The sequence below is a fragment of the Haliotis rubra genome, unplaced genomic scaffold (genome assembly GCF_003918875.1).
Source record: "Haliotis rubra isolate DU_JTF1 unplaced genomic scaffold, ASM391887v1 Scf21, whole genome shotgun sequence".
Classification (NCBI taxonomy): Eukaryota; Metazoa; Mollusca; class Gastropoda; order Lepetellida; family Haliotidae; genus Haliotis; species Haliotis rubra.
The window spans coordinates 3,553,944-3,560,490 of NW_025766114.1; positions in this window are offsets into that span (position 1 = coordinate 3,553,944).

The window sequence follows — 6,547 nt, forward strand, 5'->3', positions numbered from 1 at the left end:
CAATTCAGTAAAACATGTCTCTGATTTTCAAACACACTAGGGTTATCTCCTAAATAGACTCACTGACAATTCAACCTAATTTTGAGATTTTGAGCCGAGACCCAGAAATTGGCCAACACATGATGTTTATCGACATTGTAAACACAAAAGTAAACTAGAAGGTCCACACACGCTTTTGTGTCTGCACTCATTGACATCGAGTACCGGTACAGCAGTGAAATGTCATCAGACGGTCGTTTCGGCTGTCTCCCATGGTAGCATCTGGAACTGTTCATTTTTGACGTCATTCGGACTTTACGTCACAATATGATTTGAATGACGTCATCTCAGCTGACGACGTAACAATACAATGGTGTGAGCGATGTTTGTATGTATTAATACGCAGCGAATTTCCGGGAATCGAATACCATTTGATCCCGGTTTTCAACCAATCAGATTAAAGAACACAGTGACCTTTGGTTTACAATGTAATTTAACTATTGTACACGGCCGAACTTCGCCTTTCAACTTGGTAATGGAATAAGGTCAGCCACATCATCCACAGCCACAGCCACAGGCAGAATGACAGTGTGTGATAAGCAGAGGATTACAAAGGACCTTCTGCGAAATACCATTTTACTAAATGAGTTATTGTTTTGGTAGCAAACGAGTGAAAGCGAGTTTGATATTAAATCTGTCACGAGTTTTATAAAAATGGTATTTCATGGAAGCGAATTTAGTATTCTGTTTATTACTCTCCAACACAAATTGATAGAAACTGCCAGCAGGGTGATGGCTCTCAGCTTCCCGCGAGTCAAGCACAGGCTAATACCATTGTGACAGAGGTATTAGCATTGTGACGTCATAACTGTAAACCATTATGACGTCATCGACTCATAGATTCGCCTCATGTAATAAGGTTATCAAAATGTAAATGGGGAAATTGTGGAAATGAAATAACTACTCCCTGTACACCCTAACCTGGATTGCTCTGCAGAAATATCATTTATGTAATAATACGATAAGGGTGTGATGAGGGGTCAATTGGACTGAGAGCTAGACTAACATCTTGTCTCTGAAACGAACATGTTCATAGTTTACAGAAAATACGGTTCCTAAATTATATACATAAACTATAATAAAAATGAGCCCACATCGAGAATTGTTTCATTTTCATAACCTGAAACTATTTTAATCTAACGTGCCACATATTCTAGACTAGCAGGGACTTAAAGGGACATAACAAATAAACAGATAAAGGACCCTAAATCAAGGTGCATCCCCTTAACCTCCAAGAAATGCACACCCGCCAAGGCTTCGTCTCTTAAGATAACAATTGTCAAATAAAGACAAAACCGTTGTATATTTCACGCAGATGTTCGCTGGAATTGTCACGTGCTGTCATGGTTACGAGTTTAACCAATCAGCACACACTTCCAATGCACGAACTTTCCATGCGGATAATTCAGGCGATGAGGCTGAAGCAGACGAGACGAAATTTATCAAAGACAAGGTACATTTCAAAATAATCCCGACAAGCTGTCTGGAATTCAGTTTAACATGCGCTTATATTTCTCGCGGGGTTTTATGCGTTTTGACTCTTCGTTTATGTTTTGCATTGTGAAGACTATCAAAGAAGAAATATTTTTCAACATGTTTTTGCTTGGAGGAAACGTTCAGGAAAACGGCAAGGTAAGTTCTAAGTGCAGCAAGAAATACGTATAATTAATTGTTCACTGTTAATGAACACATGGTGTATAACATATTGCAAAATATTTAATATTTGTATAATTTGTTAACTTTGAAACACCGAGGACACATGGTGGGAATAAGAGCCGCATGTAGCCTCCTAGGAATAATCCTAATGATAAACCTTTTGGTAGAGCCAAACTTACCTGTCATTGGTTTTGCTGTTGACAGACAAATTAGCTGTTCGGGATTCTGACCCAATAACAATATTCATCAGTGAATCCGTATGAAGTAGATCATGAAGGGAACTAAAGAATTCTGTACTCGACATAAAATCTATTTTGTGAATAGCCAACCACGATTATCATTATTGAATCATGTAACTTGTATGCATTGTTGCACATCGATAGTTGACACAAATAGAAACAGAAGTGATATATGAAATAATGATGAATTATAGAGTGGGCGTGTCGGGTCCTAGAATTCACTGTCTATTTCTAAAGGATAAATTGTGCGTATGTGATATTTCACAAGTGACTTTACTATTATTTCGTTGCTACTACTGATGCATTTAAAGAGATTAGAATGAATATTTCAACTTTGAAGTTTTTATCTGCACTGTTTTTTCAGTCTGACACAATCGCTAAAATATATGTTTGAACGAATGAGTGGGTATCATTTGCAGAAACATTCTGTTTGTTCAGTATATTTAGATAGTATTAAGGGCTTGTCCATCCTTTTTAGTAAAAATCATGTGTAAGCCCACGTTTGTTTAATTATGGTAGCTACGCCCCTGCATTCTGATGACACTGTCACGGTTATAAATACTTGATGGCAATATTTAGTTTTGTATGATACCTTCATTATATTTCTGTAACCTACTGGTATTATCAACAGTGCATTTTCTTATACTACAACTATTCAGTGTTTAATTTTCTTTTACAGCAGTTCACTGTATATTATGAAGGGCAATAAAGAAGTTGACTATCCATAGAACTTGGTTTTCCTTCATCTTTACAACTTCTAAAATGCCTTTCAAAGAAGCCACTGTATATTTTTTGAGTCATGTGATCGGTAGTAATTTATAATTTTTCCGGCATGCATCTACAGCTGTGTAATTACTTCCGCAGCAAGTTTGTACATAACAATATTTTAAAAATTACGCTTAAAAATAGGGGGGAGGGGGTATAATTGATTTTTTACATGACATGCAAAGGGGGTCACTTTGTATATAAATCTTAGGGGGCTTCATTCACACTGTACATGCTCAGGGACTGTTAGAAGACTAATGTTTGCTATTCACTTATTTCGTATTTGAGATATTAGGCAGAGATCATGGGTGACGCGACTAACCCGATCGGCTCGCTGACTTGGTTGACACATGGCATAGTATCCCAATTACGTTATCGATGCTCGTGTTGTTGATCACTAAATTATCTGGTCCAGATTTGATTATTTACAGTATTTTGAGTACGTTTAAAGAACAAACAAGCAAAACAAACAAAAATACTGTCATAATATATCAGTCACTGAATTTGCTTGTCCAGATTTCGCAAATTGATGTTCTAAAGTTTGCCGCCATACAGCTGGAATTTTGCTGAGTGCAGTATTAAAATGGAACAAACAAAATCCAGGTTTACTTCAATCAAGAGGTACCAAGAAAGGTTGTTATCCCGAGGTCTCACCATCAGACTCAAACTGTAGGGCAACACCCGATTGCCTTGTCTTTCAAAAATCTGGAATTATGTTTGTAAAAGATGAGAGATGTCCACTATTCTTATTATGTATAATAATACATTATTAACATATTTATCCAAGTTACCATGTATGGACGAAGCTGTTTATTAAACAGTATGTATAAATGATAATAAACTTCCTTTTTTAAATCAATTAAGAGTTGTTTGTTAAATGGAAAATGGAATAAATCCAGTAACAATCTGAATAAACCCATTCTGTTCTTAATAAGTGTTGTATTTTGATTATATTTTCCGGTGCTCCCGTGTTTATTAAAGAAATAGGGAGCCATTTCTTATTTAGTGTTCGATCCTTTTCCTTTGAATGCATGCAGTTACAACCATGTAAATAATAGTTATTTATTGATAAGTATTATTCATATATCTAGAATCCCCAACCTCTAAATCCTACAAAAATAATTTTAAAATGTAGTTGGAAAAGCGGAACTTCATGAGGTCTTTATTGTTTTTCATATATCTAACAGCATGCCATAAAAATTCGTTTCTATTTATTGGTTTTTCTAACTAAGTGTAAGGTGAGAGTGCTCTTTTTCAGTCTAAAGCCTTTTGAAAGTTTTCTCATTGTCTTTTGTTTGTACATGATCTCTCTTACATTAGTAATTATAACAAAAATATGATTTACTCATTTGTCTATAAATTTATTTGTTGTCAAAATGACAAAACTAGCTAATTGTTGTTTTTTCTCCATCTTCGTGCCATTTTGTTCTGTGTTTAATTTTACTTCCTCTCACGTGTTCTCTGGTTTCTTTCCATTTGGGTTTGATATTTAGTTAAATATGCCCATGTGGATTCATTTCATGGTTAGGAAACCTTCTTTTATATTACTTTTTTAAATTCAGTTACTTTTTATCCCCCCGGCATGTAATGCGGGGGGATAGTCGACGCCTCGTCCCTCTTGTCCATCCGTCCATAATCAATTTGTTTCCGGAGCATGACTCAAAAACCGTTCAATATTTTTCCACAAAACTTGGTAGATATATCAAACAGAACCTAAAGTGTTGCCTTTTGCTGTTTACAGATTTTGGCATTTTTTATTTTCCTTGGTTTCCATGGAAACGATTTGAACTTAGTCTCAAAAAGGAGGAATTGGTTTCGTTTCCGGAGCACAACTCAAAAACCGTTCAATATCTTTCTTCAAGACTTGGTAGACGTATCAAACATAAGCAAAAGTGGTGCCTTTTGCTATTTACAGATTTTTGGCATTTTTATTTTTCATGGTTTCCATGGAAACGTTTCGAACTTAGTCTCAAAAAGGAGGGATTGGTTTCGTTTCCGGAGCACAACTCAAAAACCGTTCAATATTTTTCAACAAAGCTTGGTAGATTTATCAAACAGAACCTAAAGTGGTGCCTTTTGCTGTTTGCAGATTTTTGTCATTTCTATTTTACTTGGTTTCCATGGAAACGAGTTGAGTTTAATCTCAAAAGGGAGGGGTGGGCTTCGTTTCCAGAGCACAACTCGAAAACCGATCAATATCTTTCAACAGAACTTGGCAGATATATGAGATAGATCTTGAAGGGTGTCTTTTGCTATTTGCAGATTTTTGTCATATTTATTTTTCCCGGTTTCCTTGGAAACGATTCGGACTTAGTCTCTAAAGGGAGGGGTGGGTTTCGTTCCGGATCACAACTCGTAAACTGTTCAATATCTTTCTACAAGACGTCATAGATATATCAAACAGATCTTGAAGTATTGCCTTTTGCAATTCTCAGATTTTTGGCATTATTATTTTTTATGATTTCCATGGAAACAATTTGGACCTAGTCCAAAAAAATCAAGTTGGACTTGTCAGATGATTTGTTCTTTCAAATCTGATGACTCTTGTTTTGTCTTGACATTCATTTTTTCCATGCCTCGCGTTCATCAAAAGGTCTCCCAAAAGCAATCACTTACAATTTCGAATCATCAACTACTTCACTGTAATTGTTTTCCTGTGATATTCAAATGTGAAGAGGGGTTGAAAGTTTGGCTGTTTTTAGTAAGATCTTTTTGTGAAACAGATCCCTTGTATAGTCTAAAAAGATTATTATTTGAAATTTGTAATTTGGATCTCTCCTTCCAAAGAATTATATAAGTTTCTATTTAGCTGCCCTAAATGATTTATTTAGTTCTATATCTGCAGCCAGCTGATTTCTTCTTTGTTTTTATAGAATATGTATTTCTGTGCTCCACTGTGTGACAGAGGTTACTGGTGTATTTAGTTAATGTATAAAATTGTTGTTGGTTTGGATTTTTTTTCTTTTTCTTTCTAACCCGTGAAGATCCATGTTAGACTTGGTCAGCAGCCCATGCTTGTCGTAAGACACATGTCATAGGTTCCCAGTTGCGTAGATCGATGCTCATGGTGTTGATCACTGGATTGTCTGCTCCAGACTTGATTATTTACAGACGGCCGCCATACAGCTGGAATGTTGCTGAGTGTGGTGTTAAACAACAACCAACCAACCAACGTTTTGGGAGGGGCCAGGTAGATGTGCTGAAAATGGTATGTCTGCCTGTATGTTATTGGAGTCTGTTAAAGGTGATAGTTTCCTTTTTCAGTTGCTTTTTTTGCTATGGGTATTCTGATATAAAGGCTTGATGGTAAAAGAGGGTTGCTGAATATTTTAATGTGATTTACGGTTGTAAAACAAATATCCGCTGCTGTTGGAGTGAGTGGGTGAGTTTAGGTTTAAGCGGCACTCAGCAAGATTCCAGCAATATGGCGGCGGTCTGTAAATAATCCAGTCTGGACCAGACAATCCAGTGATCAACAGCATCAGCATCGATCTGCGCAAATGGGAACCGATTACATGTGTCAACCAAGTCAGCGAGCCTGACCACCCGATCCCGTTAGTCGCCTCTTACGACAAGCATGGGGATCAATTCTAACTCGGACCTTCACGGGTACGCTGCTGTTGGACATTGGAGTACTTTGAGTAACGTATGGTTGATAAAACTGGCTGTTTCTGGTTGGATATTAAGTTAGCCATAGTGTTTGGGCCGCAGAGTGGATGGTCTCCATTGAAATCACCCACGTAAAGAATAAAGAAGGCGTGATGGGTTTGCACCAATGTGGATATGTCATCATGTCATACGTATGTACAGGACGCTCTCTAAATAAGGGTATTGTTTGACGGAGACTA